Below are 21,563 nucleotides of genomic sequence, written 5' to 3'. Positions count from 1 at the left end.
TAGGACACCACAGTACGAATTAAAGAGAGGAAAGATTCAAAGAAGGGGGAGCAGCTGGCTGCAGTAACTATGACTCTCTTAAGGTAGCCAAATGCCTCGTCACCCGGCGAGGTACATTTGCTAACTCGAGAGACTGGTAGTGGGAGTAACAGTGACGACGTTAACATGGACATATAGTGGCACATCGGTTGTGTAGGACAGCCATAGCAAGAATGATAGAGAGAATGGGCCTAGAAAAGTGGGAGCAGCAGGCAGGGGTACTATGACTCTCTTAAGGCAGCCAAATGCCTCGTCACCATGTGAAATTTTTTTTGAAAACTCGAGAATATCTTCGTTAAGGTAGCTCAGACAACGTTAAGGTTTACATGTAGTGGCATATTGCTCCTGCAGGACTGACCACAGTAATAATTAATGAGTGGAAAGAAAGAAAGTAGGTCGAGCAGCTGGCAGCAGTAACTATGACTCTCTTAAGGTAGCCAAATACCTCGTCACTCGGCGAAATTTATTTGAAAACTCGAGGAAATCGTCATCGAAGTAACTCAGACAACGGTAACATGCACAGGTGGTGGCGTATCGCTCTGCAGGACTGACCACAGAACGATTTAAACGGAGGAAAGATTCAAAGAAGGGGGAGCAGCTGGCTGCAGTAACAATGACGCTTATAAGGTAGCCAAATGCCTCGTCATCCGGCGAGGTACATTTGCTAACTCGAGAGACTCGTAGTGGGAGTAACGGAGACGACGTTAACGTGGACATATAGTGGCACATCGGTTCTGTAGGACAGCCATAGCAAGAATGGTAGAGAGAAAGGGCTTAGAAAAGTGGGAGCAGCAGGCAGGTGTACTATGACTCCCTTAAGGTTGCCTAATGCCTCGTCACCATGTAAAATTTTTTTTGAAAACTCGAGGATATCTTCGTTAAGGTAGCTCAGACAACGTTAAGGTTTACATGTAGTGGCATATTGCTCCTGCAGGGCTGACCACAGTAATAATTAAAGAGTGGAAAGAAAGAAAGTAGGTCGGACAGCTGGCAGCAGTAACTATGACTCTCTTAAGGTAGCCAAATGCCTCGTCACTCGGCGAAATTTACTTGAAAACTCGAGGAAATCGTCGTTGAAGTAACTAATACAACGGTAACATGGACAGGTGGTGGCGTATCGCTTCTGCAGGACACCACAGTACGAATTAAAGAGAGGAAAGATTCAAAGAAGGGGGAGCAGCTGGCTGCAGTAACTATGACTCTCTTAAGGTAGCCAAATGCCTCGTCATCCGGCGAGGTACATTTGCTAACTCGAGAGACTCGTAGTGGGAGTAACAGAGACGACGTTAACGTAGACATATAGTGGCACATCGGTTCTGTAGGACAGCCATAGCAAGAATGGTAGAGAGAAAGGGTTTAGAAAAGTGGGAGCAGCAGGCAGGGGTACTATGACTCCCTTAAGGTAGCCAAATGCCTCGTCACCATGTAAAATTTTTTTTGAAAACTCGAGGACATTTTCGTTAAGGTAGCTCAGACAACGTTAAGGTTTACATTTAGTGGCATATTGCTCCTGCAGGACTGACCACAGTAATAATTAAAGAGTGGAAAGAAAGAAAGTAGGTCGAGCAGCTGGCAGCAGTAACTATGACTCTCTTAAGGTAGCCAAATGCCTCGTCACTCGGCGAAATTTATTTGAAAACTCGAGGAAATCGTCGTTGAAGTAGCTCAGACAACGGTAACATGGACAGGTGGTGGCGTATCGCTTCTGCAGGACACCAAGGTACGAATTAAAGAGAGGAAAGATTCAAAGAAGGGGGAGCAGCTGGCTGCAGTAACTGTGACTCTCTTAAGGTAGCCAAATGCCTCGTCATCCGGTGACGTACATTTGCTAACTCGAGAGACTCGTAGTGGGAGTAACAGTGACGACGTTAACGTGGACATATAGTGGCACATCGGTTCCGTAGGACAGGCCATAGCAAGAATGATAGAGAGAATGGGCTTAGAAAAGTGGGAGCAGCAGGCAGGAGTACTATGACTCTCTTAAGGTAGCCAAATGCCTCGTCACCATGTGAAATTGTTTTTGAAAACTCGAGGATATCATCGATAAGGTATCTCAGACAATGTTAAGGTTTACATGTGGTGGCATATTGCTCCTGCAGGACTGACCACAGTAATAATTAAAGAGTGGAAAGAAAGAAAGTAGGTCGAGCAACTGGCAGCAGTAACTATGAGTCTCTTAAGGTTGCCAAATGCCTCGTCACTCGGCGAAATTTATTTGAAAACTCGAGGTAATCGTCGTCGAAGTAACTCAGACAACGGTAACATATACAGGTGGTGGCGTATCGCCTCTGCAGGACACCAAGGTACGAATTAAAGAGAGGAAAGATTCAAAGAAGGGGGAGCAGCTGGCTGCAGTAACTATGACTCTCTTTTAAGGTACCCATATGCCTCGTCACTCGGCGAGATTTATTTGAAAACTCGAGGAAATCGTCGTCGAAGTAACCCAGACAACGGTAACATGGACAGGTGGTGGCGTATCGCCTCTGCAGGACTGACCACAGTACGATTTAAAGGGAGGAAAGGTTCAAAGAAGGGGGAGCAGCTGGCTGCAGTAACTATGACTCTCTTAAGGTAGCCAAATGCCTCGTCACTCGGCGAAATTTATTTGAAAACTCGAGGAAATCGTCGTTGAAGTAACTCAGACAACGGTAACATGGACAGGTGGTGGCGTATCGCTTCTGTAGGACACCACAGTACGAATTAAAGAGAGGAAAGATTCAAAGAAGGGGGAGCAGCTGGCTGCAGTAACTATGACTCTCTTAAGGTAGCCAAATGCCTCGTCACCCGGCGAGGTACATTTGCTAACTCGAGAGACTGGTAGTGGGAGTAACAGTGACGACGTTAACATGGACATATAGTGGCACATCGGTTCTCTAGGACAGCCATAGCAAGAATGATAGAGAGAATGGGCCTAGAAAAGTGGGAGCAGCAGGCAGGGGTACTATGACTCTCTTAAGGCAGCCAAATGCCTCGTCACCATGTGAAATTTTTTTTGAAAACTCGAGAATATCTTCGTTAAGGTAGCTGAGACAACGTTAAGGTTTACATGTAGTGGCATATTGCTCCTGCAGGACTGACCACAGTAATAATTAATGAGTGGAAAGAAAGAAAGTAGGTCGAGCAGCTGGCAGCAGTAACTATGACTCTCTTAAGGTAGCCAAATACCTCGTCACTCGGCGAAATTTATTTGAAAACTCGAGGAAATCGTCATCGAAGTAACTCAGACAACGGTAACATGCACAGGTGGTGGCGTATCGCTCTGCAGGACTGACCACAGAACGATTTAAACGGAGGAAAGATTCAAAGAAGGGGGAGCAGCTGGCTGCAGTAACAATGACGCTTATAAGGTAGCCAAATGCCTCGTCATCCGGCGAGGTACATTTGCTAACTCGAGAGACTCGTAGTGGGAGTAACGGAGACGACGTTAACGTGGACATATAGTGGCACATCGGTTCTGTAGGACAGCCATAGCAAGAATGGTAGAGAGAAAGGGCTTAGAAAAGTGGGAGCAGCAGGCAGGGGTACTATGACTCCCTTAAGGTAGCCTAATGCCTCGTCACCATGTAAAATTTTTTTTGAAAACTCGAGGATATCTTCGTTAAGGTAGCTCAGACAACGTTAAGGTTTACATGTAGTGGCATATTGCTCCTGCAGGGCTGACCACAGTAATAATTAAAGAGTGGAAAGAAAGAAAGTAGGTCGAGCAGCTGGCAGCAGTAACTATGACTCTCTTAAGGTAGCCAAATGCCTCGTCACTCGGCGAAATTTACTTGAAAACTCGAGGAAATCGTCGTTGAAGTAACTAATACAACGGTAACATGGACAGGTGGTGGCGTATCGCTTCTGCAGGACACCACAGTACGAATTAAAGAGAGGAAAGATTCAAAGAAGGGGGAGCAGCTGGCTGCAGTAACTATGACTCTCTTAAGGTAGCCAAATGCCTCGTCATCCGGCGAGGTACATTTGCTAACTCGAGAGACTCGTAGTGGGAGTAACAGAGACGACGTTAACGTAGACATATAGTGGCACATCGGTTCTGTAGGACAGCCATAGCAAGAATGGTAGAGAGAAAGGGTTTAGAAAAGTGGGAGCAGCAGGCAGGGGTACTATGACTCCCTTAAGGTAGCCAAATGCCTCGTCACCATGTAAAATTTTTTTTGAAAACTCGAGGACATTTTCGTTAAGGTAGCTCAGACAACGTTAAGGTTTACATTTAGTGGCATATTGCTCCTGCAGGACTGACCACAGTAATAATTAAAGAGTGGAAAGAAAGAAAGTAGGTCGAGCAGCTGGCAGCAGTAACTATGACTCTCTTAAGGTAGCCAAATGCCTCGTCACTCGGCGAAATTTATTTGAAAACTCGAGGAAATCGTCGTTGAAGTAACTCAGACAACGGTAACATGGACAGGTGGTGGCGTATCGCTTCTGCAGGACACCAAGGTACGAATTAAAGAGAGGAAAGATTCAAAGAAGGGGGAGCAGCTGGCTGCAGTAACTATGACTCTCTTAAGGTAGCCAAATGCCTCGTCATCCGGTGACGTACATTTGCTAACTCGAGAGACTCGTAGTGGGAGTAACAGTGACGACGTTAACGTGGACATATAGTGGCACATCGGTTCCGTAGGACAGGCCATAGCAAGAATGATAGAGAGAATGGGCTTAGAAAAGTGGGAGCCGCAGGCAGGAGTACTATGACTCTCTTAAGGTAGCCAAATGCCTCGTCACCATGTGAAATTGTTTTTGAAAACTCGAGGATATCATCGATGAGGTATCTCAGACAATGTTAAGGTTTACATGTGGTGGCATATTGCTCCTGCAGGACTGACCACAGTAATAATTAAAGAGTGGAAAGAAAGAAAGTAGGTCGAGCAACTGGCAGCAGTAACTATTAGTCTCTTAAGGTTGCCAAATGCCTCGTCACTCGGCGAAATTTATTTGAAAACTCGAGGTAATCGTCGTCGAAGTAACTCAGACAACGGTAACATATACAGGTGGTGGCGTATCGCCTCTGCAGGACACCAAGGTACGAATTAAAGAGAGGAAAGATTGAAAGAAGGGGGAGCAGCTGGCTGCAGTAACTATGACTCTCTTTTAAGGTACCCATATGCCTCGTCACTCGGCGAGATTTATTTGAAAACTCGAGGAAATCGTCGTCGAAGTAACTCAGACAACGGTAACATGGACAGGTGGTGGCGTATCGCCTCTGCAGGACTGACCACAGTACGATTTTAAGGGAGGAAAGATTCAAGGAACGGGGAGCAGCTGGCTGCAGTAACTATGACTCTCTTAAGGTAGCCAATTGCCTCGTCACCCGGCGAGATACATTAGCTAACTCGAGAGACTCGTAGTGGGAGTAACAGTGACGACGTTAACGTGGACATATAGTGGCACATCGGTTCTGAAGGACAGCCATAGCAAGAATGATAGAGAGAAAGGCCTTAGAAAAGTGGGAGCAGCAGGCAGGGGTACTATGACTCCCTTAAGGTAGCCAAATGCCTCGTCACCATGTGAATTTTTTTTTGGAAACTCGAGAATATCTCCGCTAAGGTAACTCAGACAACGTTAAGGTTTACATGTAGTGGCATATTGCTCCTGCAGGCCTGACCACAGTAATAATTAATGAGTCGAAAGAAAGAAAGTAGGTCGAGCAGCTGGCAGCAGTAACTATGACTCTCTTAAAGTAGCCAAATGCCTCGTCACTCGGTGAAATTTATTTGAAAACTCGAGGAAATCGTTGTTGAAGTAACTCAGACAACGGTAACATGGACAGGTGGTGGCGTATCGCTTCTGCAGGACACCACAGTACGAATTAAAGAGAGGAAAGATTCATAGAAGGGGGAGCAGCTGGCTGCAGTAACTATGACTCTCTTAAGGTAGCCAAATGCCTCGTCATCTGGCGACGAACATTTGCTAACTCGAGAGACTCGTAGTGGGAGTAACAGTGACGACGTTAACGTGGACATATAGTGGCACATCGGTTCTGTAGGACAGCCATAGCAAGAATGATAGAGAGAAAGGTCTTAAAAAAGTGGGAGCAGCAGGCAGGGGTACTATGACTCTCTTAAGGCAGACAAATGCCTCGTCACCATGTGAAATTTTTTTTGAAAACTCGAGAATATCTTCGTTAAGGTAGCTCAGACAACGTTAAGGTTTACATGTAGTGGCATATTGCTCCTGCAGGACTGACCACAGTAATAATTAATGAGTGGAAAGAAAGAAAGTAGGTCGAGCAGCTGGCGGCAGTAACTACGACTCTCTTAAGGTAGCCAAATGCCTCGTCACTCGGCGAGATTTATTTGAAAACTCAAGGGAATCGTCGTTGAAGTAACTCAGACAACGGTAACATGGACAGGTGGTGGCGTATCGCTCTGCAGGACTGACCACAGTACGATTTAAAGGGAGGAAAGATTCAAAGAAGGGGGAGCAGCTGGCTGCAGTAACTATGACTCTCTTAAGGTAGCCAAATGCCTCGTCACCCGGCGAGGTATATTTGCTAACTCGAGAGACTCGTAGTGGGAGTAACAGTGACGACGTTAACGTGGACATATAGTGGCACATCGGTTCTGTAGGACAGCCATAGCAAGAATGATAGAGAGAATGGGCTTAGAAAAGTGGGAGCAGCAGGCAGGGGTACTATGACTCTCTTAAGGCAGCCAAATGCCTCGTCACCATGTGAAATTTTTTTTGAAATCTCGAGAATATCTTCGTTAAGGTAGCTCAGACAACGTTAAGGTTTACATGTAGTGGCATATTGCTCCTGCAGGACTGACCACAGTAATAATTAATGAGTCGAAAGAAAGAAACTAGGTCGAGCAGCTGGCAGCAGTAACTATGACTCTCTTAAGGTAGCCAAATGCCTCGTCAGTCGGCGAAATTTATTTGATAACTCGAGGAAATCGTCGTTGAAGTAACTCAGACAACGGTAACATGGACAGGTGGTGGCGTATCGCTTCTGCAGGACACCACAGTACGAATTAAAGAGAGGAAAGATTCAAAGAAGAGGGAGCAGCTCCCTGCAGAAACTATGACCCTCTTAAGGTAGCCAAATGCCTCGTCATCCGGCGATGTACATTTGCTAACTCGAGAGACTCGTTGTGGGAGTAACAGTGACGACGTTAACGTGGACATATAGTGGCACATCGGTTCCGTAGGACAGGCCATAGCAAGAATGATAGAGAGAATGGGCTTAGAAAAGTGGGAGCAGCAGGCAGGGGTACTATGACTCTCTTAAGGTAGCCAAATGCCTCGTCACCATGTGAAATTGTTTTTGAAAACTCGAGAATATCTTAGTTAAGGTAGCTCAGACAACGTTTAGGTTTACATGTAGTGGCATATTGCTCCTGCAGGGCTGACCACAGTAATAATTAAAGAGTGGAAAGAAAGAAAGTAGGTCGAGCAGCTGGCAGCAGTAACTATGACTCTTAAGGTACCCAAATGCCTCGTCACTCGGCGAAATTTACTTGAAAACTCGAGGAAATCGTCGTTGAAGTAACTGATACAACTTTAACATGGACAGGTGGTGGCGTATCGCTTCTGCAGGACACCAAGGTACGAATTAAAGAGAGGAAAGATTCAAAGAAGGGGGAGCAGCTGGCTGCAGTAACTATGACTCTCTTAAGGTAGCCAAATGCCTCGTCATCCGACGAGGTACATTTGCTAACTCGAGAGACTCGTAGTGGGAGTAACAGAGACGACGTTAACGTAGACATATAGTGGCACATCGGTTCTGTAGGACAGCCATAGCAAGAATGGTAGAGAGAAAGGGTTTAGAAAAGTGGGAGCAGCAGGCAGGGGTACTATGACTCCCTTAAGGTAGCCAAATGCCTCGTCACCATGTAAAATTTTTTTTGAAAACTCGAGGACATTTTCGTTAAGGTAGCTCAGACAACGTTAAGGTTTACATTTAGTGGCATATTGCTCCTGCAGGACTGACCACAGTAATAATTAAAGAGTGGAAAGAAAGAAAGTAGGTCGAGCAGCTGGCAGCAGTAACTATGACTCTCTTAAGGTAGCCAAATGCCTCGTCACTCGGCGAAATTTATTTGAAAACTCGAGGAAATCGTCGTTGAAGTAACTCAGACAACGGTAACATGCACAGGTGGTGGCGTATCGCTTCTGCAGGACACCAAGGTACGAATTAAAGAGAGGAAAGATTCAAAGAAGGGGGAGCAGCTGGCTGCAGTAACTATGACTCTCTTAAGGTAGCCAAATGCCTCGTCACCATGTGAAATTGTTTTTGAAAACTCGAGGATATCGTCGATAAGGTATCTCAGACAATGTTAAGGTTTACATGTGGTGGCATATTGCTCCTGCAGGACTGACCACAGTAATAATTAAAGAGTGGAAAGAAAGAAAGTAGGTCGAGCAACTGGCAGCAGTAACTATGAGTCTCTTAAGGTTGCCAAATACCTCGTCACTCGGCGAAATTTATTTGAAAACTCGAGGAAATCGTCATCGAAGTAACTCAGACAAAGGTAACATGCACAGGTGGTGGCGTATCGCTCTGCAGGACTGACCACAGTACGATTTAAAGGGAGGAAAGATTCAAAGAAGATGGAGCAGCTGGCTGCAGTAACAATGACGCTTATAAGGTAGCCAAATGCCTCGTCATCCGGCGAGGTACATTTGCTAACTCGAGAGACTCGTAGTGGGAGTAACGGAGACGACGTTAACGTGGACATATAGTGGCACATCGGTTCTGTAGGACAGCCATAGCAAGAATGGTAGAGAGAAAGGGCTTAGAAAAGTGGGAGCAGCAGGCAGGGGTACTATGACTCCCTTAAGGTAGCCAAATGCCTCGTCACCATGTAAAATGTTTTTTGAAAACTCGACGATATTTTCGTTAAGGTAGCTCAGACAACGTTAAGGTTTACATGTAGTGGCATATTGCTCCTGCAGGACTGACCACAGTAATAATTAAAGAGTGGAATGAAAGAAAGTGGGTCGAGCAGCTGGCAGCAGTAACTATGACTCTCTTAAGGTAGCCAAATGCCTCGTCACTCGGCGAAATTTATTTGAAAACTCGAGGAAATCGTCGTTGAAGTAACTCAGACAAGGGTAACATGGACAGGTGGTGGCGTATCGCTTATGCAGGACACCAAGGTACGAATTAAAGAGAGGAACGATTCAAAGAAGGGGGAGCAGCTGGCTGCAGTAACTATGACTCTCTTAAGGTTACCAAATGCCTCGTCACCCGGCGAGGTACATTTGCTAACTCGAGAGACTCGTAGTGGGAGTAACAGAGACGACGTTAACGTGGACATATAGTGGCACATCGGTTCTGTAGGACAGCCATAGCAAGAATGATAGAGAGAATGGGCTTAGAAAAGTGGGAGCAGCAGGCAGGGAAACTATGACTCCCTTAAGGTAGCCAAATGCCTCGTCACCATGTGAAATTTTTTTTTGAAAACTCGAGGATAATTTCGTTAAGGTAGCTCAGACAACGTTAAGGTTTACATGTAGTGGCATATTGCTCCTGCAGGAGTGACCACAGTAATAATTAATGAGTGGAAAGAAAGAAAGTAGGTCGAGCAGCTGGCGGCAGTAACTATGACTCTCTTAAGGTAGCCAAATGCCTCGTCACTCGGCGAGATTTATTTGAAAACTCAAGGAAATCGTCGTTGAATAAATCAGACAACGGTAACATGCACAGGTGGTGGCGTATCGCTCTGCAGGACTGACCACAGTACGAATTAAAGAGAGGAAAGATTCAAAGAAGGGGGAGCAGCTGGCTGCAGTATCCATGACTCTCTTAAGGTAGCCAAATGCCTCGTCACTCGGTGAGATTTATTTGAAATTTCGAGGAAATCGTCGTTGAAGTACCTCAGACAACGGTAACATGGCGTATCGCTTCTGCAGGACTGACCACAGTACGATTTTAAGGGAGGAAAGATTCAATGAAGGGGGAGCAGCTGGCTGCAGTAACTATGACTCTCTTAAGGTAGCCAATTGCCTCTTCACCCGGCGAGGTACATTAGCTAACTCGAGAGACTCGTAGTGGGAGTAACAGTGACGACGTTAACGTGGACATATAGTGGCACATCGGTTCTGTAGGACAGCCATAGCAAGAATGATAGAGAGAATGGGCTTAGAAAAGTGGGAGCAGCAGGCAGGGGTACTATGACTCTCTTAAGGCAGCCAAATGCCTCGTCACCATGTGAAATTTTTTTTGAAAACTCGAGAATAACTTCGTTAAGGTAGCTCAGACAACGTTAAGGTTTACATGTAGTGGCATATTGGTCCTGCAGGACTGACCACAGTAATAATTAATGAGTGGAAAGAATGAAAGTAGGTCGAGCAGCCGGCAGCAGTAACTAAGACTCTCTTAAGGTAGCCAAATGCCTCGTCACTCGGCGAAATTTATTTGAAAACTCGAGGAAATCGTCGTCGAAGTAACTCAGACAACGGTAACACATACAGGTGGTGGCGTATCGCTTCTGCAGGACACCAAGGTACGAAATAAAGAGAGGAAAGATTCAAAGAAGGGGGAGCACCTGGCTGCAGTAACTATGACTCTCTTAAGGTAGCCAAATGCCTCGTCACTCGGCGAAATTTATTTGAAAACTCGAGGAAATCGTCGTTGAAGTAACTCAGACAACGGTAACATGGACAGGTGGTGGCGTATCGCTTCTGCAGGACTGGCCACAGTACGATTTAAAGGGAGGAAAGATTCAAAGAAGGGGGAGAAGCTGGCTGCAGTAACTATGACTCTCTTAAGGTAGCCAAATGCCTCGTCACCCGGCGATGTACATTTGCTAACTCGAGAGACTCGTAGTGGGAGTAACGGAGACGACGTTAACGTGGACATATAGTGGCACATCGGTTCTGTAGGACAGCCATAGCAAGAATGATAGAGAGAATGGGCCTAGAAAAGTGGGAGCAGCAGGCAGGGGTACTATGACTCTCTTAAGGCAGCCAAATGCCTCGTCACCATGTGAAATTTTTTTTGAAAACTCGAGAATATCTTCGTTAAGGTAGCTCAGACAACGTTAAGGTTTACATGTAGTGGCATATTGCTCCTGCAGGACTGACCACAGTAATAATTAATGAGTGGAAAGAAAGAAAGTAGGTCGAGCAGCTGGCAGCAGTAACTATGACTCTCTTGGGCGGGAGTAACTATGACTCTCTTAAGGTGGCCAAGTGGCGGCGGTGTGGCTGCATCCGGACTTGGCTTCTCGAAGTGCGGTCTTGATGTAGTCGTGCTGCTGCGGCGAGGTGCCTTCCTTGGGTTATAGTTACAGGGAGAGTGATGCGCAATACATGGGCCTAGCCCTCTTAGCCTCTCCTCTCCTGCGGTCTTCTCCCCTTCTCGTGGGCCCGCTGATTTTCGCAGAGTGGAAGACCGCACCAGGGGCTTGGGGGGGTTACCAGCCCCCCCTCGCACTATCCCTTTTTTAGTTGGGGGCAGTAATCAGAGAATAAGTGGTGGCCCTTCCGCTGAAGGTGCCACCCCAACTCCCCCAGCACCTAGCCGGCCAACCGGCCGTGCCGAAAATTTTGTAACTTTTGCAGCTATGTATACCTGTAGTGAGTGCCACCGCAGCTTTACAACCAAGAACGGTCTCGGGGTCCATCGCCGCCGCCAACATCTTGCGGCCGCCAACGCGGAGATCGTCACGGAGAGGCATCGCGCGAGGTGGACGGAGGAAGAAGTCCTGTCGCTCGCCAAGGCGGAGGCCGAACTGTTCCTTGAGAGGGACGCCCGGTTCTTCTTCGTCAATCAAGAACTCATCAGGATGTTCCCCGACCGAACGCTCGAGGCAATCAAGTGCCGACGGCGGCAAGCTGCCCACAAGCAGCTTGTCCGCCAATTCATGGAGGCGCTTGAGATCGGTCGGGGGGAAGAGCCGGCGTCCCGCCGGGGAGCAGCGAGCCCGCTGCCTGACGCGGGCGAGGCCGCTGCGCCGCCCGTTGACGCAGCCGAGGACTTCGCGGCCGACACCACCGGGCCGCCGCCGGAGGGGCCGACTGACGCCGCCATCTGGGAGCACCTGGCGGGGCTACCTGCTTCCGCCCAGCGTTTCTCTGCCCTGGATCGAGTCATTGGTCTGGGGCGGGGCACGCCGCCCGATGTCATCCTGGGCATGCTCCCGGATGCCCTTGCGTCAGTCGGGTCCAGAGGGGAGAGATCGATCACCAGGACACAGCGGCCGCGCCAACCATCGAAGCGGCCGCCCGCCGCGCCGCCGACGCAGAAGCGCAACCGGCGCCGCTGGGAATACGCGAGAACGCAGGATGCCTTCCGACGGTCGCGTGCACGTTGCGTGCGCGGCCTTTTGGATGGCACCCTGCTCCAGCCGCCACCTGCCATCCCTGGTCTGCTGGACTTCTGGGCGGACCTCTTCACTAAGAAGCCCGTCTCCACCGCGGGCTTCATTCGTGACCGCCTCCTCCCGCACTCGGAGCCTGTCGCTCCCGAGTGCCTATGGGGGCCGGTCACACATGAGGAGGTCGCCGCCGCGTTGCCGCCCAGGGGATCAGCAGCCGGGCCGGACGGCCTTACCCCAGCGGAGTTGCGGCGCCTGCCGCACGAAGTCCTGGTGAAAGTGATGAATCTCTTCCTTCTGGCCCGCGCCCTTCCGGAACGCCTGCTTCGCGCGCGGACGTCCCTTCTCCCGAAAACGGCTGCACCAACATCCCCCGCTGACTTTCGCCCCATTACGGTCTGCTCGGTGTTGGCGCGGACCTTTCACAAGGTTCTCGCGTCACGCCTGATGCGCGCATGTGCTGTGGACGAACGTCAGCGGGCATTCATCCCTCGGGATGGGATGTTGGAAAATACTTTCATCTTGGACACTGCTCTCACCGACGCAGTTCGCTCCTGCCGCTCTGTCTTTGTGGCATCGATCGACGTATCTAAGGCATTCGATTCGGTGGATCATGCTGCCCTTCGCCCCGTGCTGAAGGCGCATGGCCTACCGGATTGCTTTGTCGAGTACGTCGAGCGGTGCTACGAGGGCAGCACGACAGTGATAGCGGACGGCGCCGGCGTGGGCGTGTCTGTGCAGCCAGCACGGGGCGTTCGCCAGGGCGATCCCCTCTCCCCCCTCCTGTTCAACTTTGCGGTGGACTACTTTTTAGGCCAACTGCCCTCCCACATCGGAGCTCGGATCCTCGGTCGCAGAGTCAACGCTGCGGCCTTTGCAGATGACGTCTTGCTGTTTGCAGCGACCCCGAGGGGCTTGCAGTCCCTCATCGACGCAGCTACCACAGCCCTCGCCCACCTGGGGCTGCAGATCAACGCCCGGAAGTGTTTCACCCTCGCCTTAGTCGCGTCAGGGCGCGAGAAGAAGGTGAAGGTGGACAGCAATGTCACCTTCACAGCAGGCAATACCACCATGCCTGCCCTGCGTGTGGGTGAAACCTTCCGGTACCTGGGGCTGCAATTCTCCACGGCGGGTCGCTGTGTCTTCAATCCACGTCGCCACCTGGTGGAGCAGCTTGACGTCATCTCCCGAGCTCCGCTGAAGCCGCAACAGCGCCTCCACGCTCTCACCAACGTACTTCTCCCTGGCCTGTACCACGGGCTGGCCCTCAGCCGCACCCGGGTGGGTGCATTGAAGTCGGCCGACGTCACCATCCGGGCCGCCGTCAGGAGATGGTTCCGCCTTCCGGCGGACACCCCCCTGGGATACTTCCACGCTCCTGTTGCCCAGGGGGGCCTCGGCATTCCATCTTGCCGATGGATGGGTCCAACCCTCCGTCGGTCCCGTCTCCTGGCGCTGAAGAAGATAGGGCCAGCCTGCGACGGTGCAGGCATGGATGAGGTGCAGCGTGAGATCGAGGTGCTGGAGCGCCACCTAATGTGGGAGGGCCACCTCCTCAAATCGTCAGCGCAGGTTGGGGAAATGTGGGCGGCGCGCCTACACATCGCCATTGACGGTGCGGCGCTGTCATCTTCTGCCGCCGTCAGTGGCCAACATCAGTGGGTCGCCGACACCAGTCGCCTGCTATCTGGGCGTGAATACATCGACGCCCTCCGCGCCCGCATCAACGCCTTCCCTACGAAGGCACGGCGCAGTCGCGGGCGGGAGGCGGACACCAGATGCCGCGCGGGGTGCCAGGCCGTGGAGACCGCCAACCACGTACTTCAGGCTTGCTTTAGGACGCACGGGTCCCGGGTCAAGCGCCATGACGCTGTAGTGCGTTATGTCGCCCGTGGACTCGCGCAGAGGGGCTTCAATGTCTCCGTGGAGCCCCACCTCCGAACACCTGAGGGCATCCGCAAGCCTGACGTGGTGGCGGTCAAAGACGGCATCGCCCGCGTGGTCGACGCCCAGATAGTCGGAGACCACCTCCGGCTCGACTGGTGTCACTCCCAGAAGGCGGCCTACTACGACACGCCGTCCATCCGGCGTGCCATCTCCAACCTGCACCATGACGTTGAGGAGGTGATTGTGTCCACCGCGACGTTGAACTGGAGGGGTGTATGGTCTCCAGCGTCGGCGAGGGATCTCGCCGCCTTAGGCTTCCGACCCCGAGAACTGGCGGTGCTGAGCACCAGAACACTACAGAGCTGCTGCAAAAGTTACAAAATTTTCGAGCGTATGACGGCTCCTAGCCCGAAGCAGCGTGTCGGCGTCGGCTAGGCTGCTGGTTATTTTCTTCGCCTTGACTCCTGGGGCCTATCCACAGGAGGAATAACCCGTCTTTGTTCTTTCTTCTATTTGTCTGTAATCTGTGTTGTTCTTGTTTTCCTTTCCGCACTTATATATGTACATATATGTTAGTTTTATACTTTTATTGTGGCTTCGCCCTTGTAAGTCCCCACCTCGGTGGCGGACATGGCGAGTAACACCCGCCACACATGTATATGTATATATTTGTGTTATTCAGTTACTGAATAAAGACGGCTGTTGAATAGCCAAATACCTCGTCACTCGGCGAAATTTATTTGAAAACTCGAGGAAATCGTCATCGAAGTAACTCAGACAACGGTAACATGCACAGGTGGTGGCGTATCGCTCTGCAGGACTGACCACAGTACGATTTAAACCGAGGAAAGATTCAAAGAAGGGGGAGCAGCTGGCTGCAGTAACAATGACGCTTATAAGGTAGCCAAATGCCTCGTCATCCGGCGAGGTACATTTGCTAACTCGAGAGACTCGTAGTGGGAGTAACGGAGACGACGTTAACGTGGACATATAGTGGCACATCGGTTCTGTAGGACAGCCATAGCTAGAATGGTAGAGAGAAAGGGCTTAGAAAAGTGGGAGCAGCAGGCAGGGGTACTATGACTCCCTTAAGGTAGCCAAATGCCTCGTCACCATGTAAAATTTTTTTTGAAAACTCGAGGATATTTTCGTTAAGGTAGCTCAGACAACGTTAAGGTTTACATGTAGTGGCATATTGCTCCTGCAGGGCTGACCACAGTAATAATTAAAGAGTGGAAAGAAAGAAAGTAGGTCGAGCAGCTGGCAGCAGTAACTATGACTCTCTTAAGGTAGCCAAATGCCTCGTCACTCGGCGAAATTTACTTGAAAACTCGAGGAAATCGTCGTTGAAGTAACTGATACAACGGTAACATGGACAGGTGGTGGCGTATCGCTTCTGCAGGACACCAAGGTACGAATTAAAGAGAGGAAAGATTCAAAGAAGGGGGAGCAGCTGGCTGCAGTAACTATGACTCTCTTAAGGTAGCCAAATGCCTCGTCATCCGGCGAGGTACATTTGCTAACTCGAGAGACTCGTAGTGGGAGTAACAGAGACGACGTTAACGTAGACATATAGTGGCACATCGGTTCTGTAGGACAGCCATAGCAAGAATGGTAGAGAGAAAGGGTTTAGAAAAGTGGGAGCAGCAGGCAGGGGTACTATGACTCCCTTAAGGTAGCCAAATGCCTCGTCACCATGTAAAATTTTTTTTGAAAACTCGAGGATATTTTCGTTAAGGTAGCTCAGACAACGTTAAGGTTTACATTTAGTGGCATATTGCTCCTGCAGGACTGACCACAGTAATAATTAAAGAGTGGAAAGAAAGAAAGTAGGTCGAGCAGCTGGCAGCAGTAACTATGACTCTCTTAAGGTAGCCAAATGCCTCGTCACTCGGCGAAATTTATTTGAAAACTCGAGGAAATCGTCGTTGAAGTAACTCAGACAACGGTAACATGGACAGGTGGTGGCGTATCGCTTCTGCAGGACACCAAGGTACGAATTAAAGAGAGGAAAGATTCAAAGAAGGGGGAGCAGCTGGCTGCAGTAACTATGACTCTCTTAAGGTAGCCAAATGCCTCGTCATCCGGTGACGTACATTTGCTAACTCGAGAGACTCGTAGTGGGAGTAACAGTGACGACGTTAACGTGGACATATAGTGGCACATCGGTTCCGTAGGACAGGCCATAGCAAGAATGATAGAGAGAATGGGCTTAGAAAAGTGGGAGCAGCAGGCAGGAGTACTATGACTCTCTTAAGGTAGCCAAATGCCTCGTCACCATGTGAAATTGTTTTTGAAAACTCGAGGATATCATCGATAAGGTATCTCAGACAATGTTAAGGTTTAAATGTGGTGGCATATTGCTCCTGCAGGACTGACCACAGTAATAATTAAAGAGTGGAAAGAAAGAAAGTAGGTCGAGCAACTGGCAGCAGTAACTATGAGTCTCTTAAGGTTGCCAAATACCTCGTCACTCGGCGAAATTTATTTGAAAACTCGAGGAAATCGTCATCGAAGTAACTCAGACAAAGGTAACATGCACAGGTGGTGGCGTATCGCTCTGCAGGACTGACCACAGTACGATTTAAAGGGAGGAAAGATTCAAAGAAGGGGGAGCAGCTGGCTGCAGTAACAATGACGCTTATAAGGTAGCCAAATGCCTCGTCATCCGGCGAGGTACATTTGCTAACTCGAGAGACTCGTAGTGGGAGTAACGGAGACGACGTTAACGTGGACATATAGTGGCACATCGGTTCTGTAGGACAGCCATAGCAAGAATGGTAGAGAGAAAGGGCTTAGAAAAGTGGGAGCAGCAGGCAGGGGTACTATGACTCCCTTAAGGTAGCCAAATGCCTCGTCACCATGTAAAATTTTTTTTGAAAACTCGAGGATATTTTCGTTAAGGTAGCTCAGACAACGTTAAGGTTTACATGTAGTGGCATATTGCTCCTGCAGGACTGACCACAGTAATAATTAAAGAGTGGAATGAAAGAAAGTGGGTCGAGCAGCTGGCAGCAGTAACTATGACTATCTTAAGGTAGCCAAATGCCTCGTCACTCGGCGAAATTTATTTGAAAACTCGAGGAAATCGTCGTTGAAGTAACTCAGACAACGGTAACATGGACAGGTGGTGGCGTATCGCTTATGCAGGACACCAAGGTACGAATTAAAGAGAGGAACGATTCAAAGAAATGGGAGCAGCTGGCTGCAGTAACTATGACTCTCTTAAGGTTGCCAAATGCCTCGTCACCCGGCGAGGTACATTTGCTAACTCGAGAGACTCGTAGTGGGAGTAACAGTGACGACGTTAACGTGGACATATAGTGGCACATCGGTTCTGTAGGACAGCCATAGCAAGAATGATAGAGAGAATGGGCTTAGAAAAGTGGGAGCAGAAGGCAGGGGTACTATGACTCTCTGAAGGCAACCAAATGCCTCGTCACCATGTGAAATTTTTTTTGAAAACTGGAGAATATCTTCGTTAAGGTAGCTCAGACAACATTAAGGTTTACATGTAGTGGCATACTGCTTCTGCAGGACTGACCACAGTAATAATTAATGAGTGGAAAGAATGAAAGTAGGTCGAGCAGTTGGCAGCAGTAACTATGACCCTCTTAAGGTAGAGAAATGCCTCGTCACTCGGCGAAATTTATTTGAAAACTCGAGGAAATCGTTGTTGAAGTAACGCAGACAACGGTAACATGGACAGGTGGTGGCGTATCGCTTCTGCAGGACTGACCACAGTACGAATTAAAGACAGGAAAGATTCAAAGAAGGGGGAGCAGCTGGCTGCAGTAACTATGATGCTTATAAGGTAGCCAAATGCCTCGTCATCCGGCGAGGTACATTTGCTAACTCGAGAGACTCGTAGTGGGAGTAACAGAGACGACGTTAACGTGGACATATAGTGGCACATCGGTTCTGTAGGACAGCCATAGCAAGAATGGTAGAGAGAAAGGGCTTAGAAAAGTGGGAGCAGCAGGCAGGGGTACTATGACTCCCTTAAGGTAGACAAATGCCTCGTCACCATGTAAAATTTTTTTTGAAAACTCGAGGATATTTTCTTTAAGGTAGCTCAGACAACGTTAAGGTTTACATGTAGTGGCATATTGCTCCTGCAGGGCTGACCACAGTAATAATTAAAGAGTGGAAAGAAAGAAAGTAGGTCGAGCAGCTGGCAGCAGTAACTATGACTCTCTTAAGGTAGCCAAATGCCTCGTCACTCGGCGAAATTTACTTGAAAACTCGAGGAAATCGTCGTTGAAGTAACTGATACAACGGTAACATGGACAGGTGGTGGCGTATCGCTTCTGCAGGACACCAAGGTACGAATTAAAGAGAGGAAAGATTCAAAGAAGGGGGAGCAGCTGGCTGCAGTAACTATGACTCTCTTAAGGTAGCCAAATGCCTCGTCATCCGGCGAGGTACATTTGCTAACTCGAGAGACTCGTAGTGGGAGTAACAGAGACGACGTTAACGTAGACATATAGTGGCACATCGGTTCTGTAGGACAGCCATAGCAAGAATGGTAGAGAGAAAGGGTTTAGAAAAGTGGGAGCAGCAGGCAGGGGTACTATGACTCCCTTAAGGTAGCCAAAAGCCTCGTCACCATGTAAAATTTTTTTTGAAAACTCGAGGATATTTTCGTTAAGGTAGCTCAGACAACGTTAAGGTTTACATTTAGTGGCATATTGCTCCTGCAGGACTGACCACAGTAATAATTAAAGAGTGGAAAGAAAGAAAGTAGGTCGAGCAGCTGGCAGCAGTAACTATGACTCTCTTAAGGTAGCCAAATGCCTCGTCACTCGGCGAAATTTATTTGAAAACTCGAGGAAATCGTCGTTGAAGTAACTGATACAACGGTAACATGGACCGGTGGTGGCGTATCGCTTCTGCAGGACTGACCACAGTACGAATTAAAGACAGGAAAGATTCAAAGAAGGGGGAGCAGCTGGCTGCAGTAACTATGACGCTTATAAGGTAGCCAAATGCCTCGTCATCCGGCGAGGTACATTTGCTAACTCGAGAGACTCGTAGTGGGAGTAACAGAGACGACGTTAACGTGGACATATAGTGGCACATCGGTTCTGTAGGACAGCCATAGCCAGAATGGTAGAGAGAAAGGGCTTAGAAAAGTGGGAGCAGCAGGGAGGGGTACTATGACTCCCTTAAGGTAGCCAAATGCCTCGTCACCATGTAAAATTTTTTTTGAAAACTCGAGGATATTTTCGTTAAGGTAGCTCAGACAACGTTAAGGTTTACATGTAGTGGCATATTGCTCCTGCAGGACTGACCACAGTAATAATTAAAGAGTGGAATGAAAGAAAGTGGGTCGAGCAGCTGGCAGCAGTAACTATGACTCTCTTAAGGTAGCCAAATGCCTCGTCACTCGGCGAAATTTATTTGAAAACTCGAGGAAATCGTCGTTGAAGTAACTCAGACAACGGTAACATGGACAGGTGGTGGCGTATCGCTTATGCAGGACACCAAGGTACGAATTAAAGAGAGGAACGATTCAAAGAAGGGGGAGCAGCTGGCTGCAGTAACTATGACTCTCTTAAGGTAGCCAAATGCCTCGTCATCCGGCGAGGTACATTTGCTAACTCGAGAGACTCGTAGTGGGAGTAACAGAGACGACGTTAACGTAGACATATAGTGGCACATCGGTTCTGTAGGACAGCCATAGCAAGAATGGTAGAGAGAAAGGGTTTAGAAAAGTGGGAGCAGCAGGCAGGGGTACTATGACTCCCTTAAGGTAGCCAAATGCCTCGTCACCATGTAAAATTTTTTTTGAAAACTCGAGGATATTTTCGTTAAGGTAGCTCAGACAACGTTAAGGTTTACATTTAGTGGCATATTGCTCCTGCAGGACTGACCACAGTAATAATTAAAGAGTGGAAAGAAAGAAAGTAGGTCGAGCAGCTGGCAGCAGTAACTATGACTCTCTTAAGGTAGCCAAATGCCTCGTCACTCGGCGAAATTTATTTGAAAACTCGAGGAAATCGTCGTTGAAGTAACTCAGACAACGGTAACATGGACAGGTGGTGGCGTATCGCTTCTGCAGGACACCAAGGTACGAATTAAAGAGAGGAAAGATTCAAAGAAGGGGGAGCAGCTGGCTGCAGTAACTATGACTCTCTTAAGGTAGCCAAATGCCTCGTCATCCGGTGACGTACATTTGCTAACTCGAGAGACTCGTAGTGGGAGTAACAGTGACGACGTTAACGTGGACATATAGTGGCACATCGGTTCCGTAGGACAGGCCATAGCAAGAATGATAGAGAGAATGGGCTTAGAAAAGTGGGAGCAGCAGGCAGGAGTACTATGACTCTCTTAAGGTAGCCAAATGCCTCGTCACCATGTGAAATTGTTTTTGAAAACTCGAGGATATCATCGATAAGGTATCTCAGACAATGTTAAGGTTTAAATGTGGTGGCATATTGCTCCTGCAGGACTGACCACAGTAATAATTAAAGAGTGGAAAGAAAGAAAGTAGGTCGAGCAACTGGCAGCAGTAACTATGAGTCTCTTAAGGTTGCCAAATACCTCGTCACTCGGCGAAATTTATTTGAAAACTCGAGGAAATCGTCATCGAAGTAACTCAGACAAAGGTAACATGCACAGGTGGTGGCGTATCGCTCTGCAGGACTGACCACAGTACGATTTAAAGGGAGGAAAGATTCAAAGAAGGGGGAGCAGCTGGCTGCAGTAACAATGACGCTTATAAGGTAGCCAAATGCCTCGTCATCCGGCGAGGTACATTTGCTAACTCGAGAGACTCGTAGTGGGAGTAACGGAGACGACGTTAACGTGGACATATAGTGGCACATCGGTTCTGTAGGACAGCCATAGCAAGAATGGTAGAGAGAAAGGGCTTAGAAAAGTGGGAGCAGCAGGCAGGGGTACTATGACTCCCTTAAGGTAGCCAAATGCCTCGTCACCATGTAAAATTTTTTTTGAAAACTCGAGGATATTTTCGTTAAGGTAGCTCAGACAACGTTAAGGTTTACATGTAGTGGCATATTGCTCCTGCAGGACTGACCACAGTAATAATTAAAGAGTGGAATGAAAGAAAGTGGGTCGAGCAGCTGGCAGCAGTAACTATGACTATCTTAAGGTAGCCAAATGCCTCGTCACTCGGCGAAATTTATTTGAAAACTCGAGGAAATCGTCGTTGAAGTAACTCAGACAACGGTAACATGGACAGGTGGTGGCGTATCGCTTATGCAGGACACCAAGGTACGAATTAAAGAGAGGAACGATTCAAAGAAATGGGAGCAGCTGGCTGCAGTAACTATGACTCTCTTAAGGTTGCCAAATGCCTCGTCACCCGGCGAGGTACATTTGCTAACTCGAGAGACTCGTAGTGGG

This window comes from Schistocerca americana, unplaced genomic scaffold (assembly GCF_021461395.2).
Source record: "Schistocerca americana isolate TAMUIC-IGC-003095 unplaced genomic scaffold, iqSchAmer2.1 HiC_scaffold_41, whole genome shotgun sequence".
In the NCBI taxonomy this organism is placed as follows: Eukaryota; Metazoa; Arthropoda; class Insecta; order Orthoptera; family Acrididae; genus Schistocerca; species Schistocerca americana.
Note: the sequence above shows the minus strand (reverse complement) of the source record.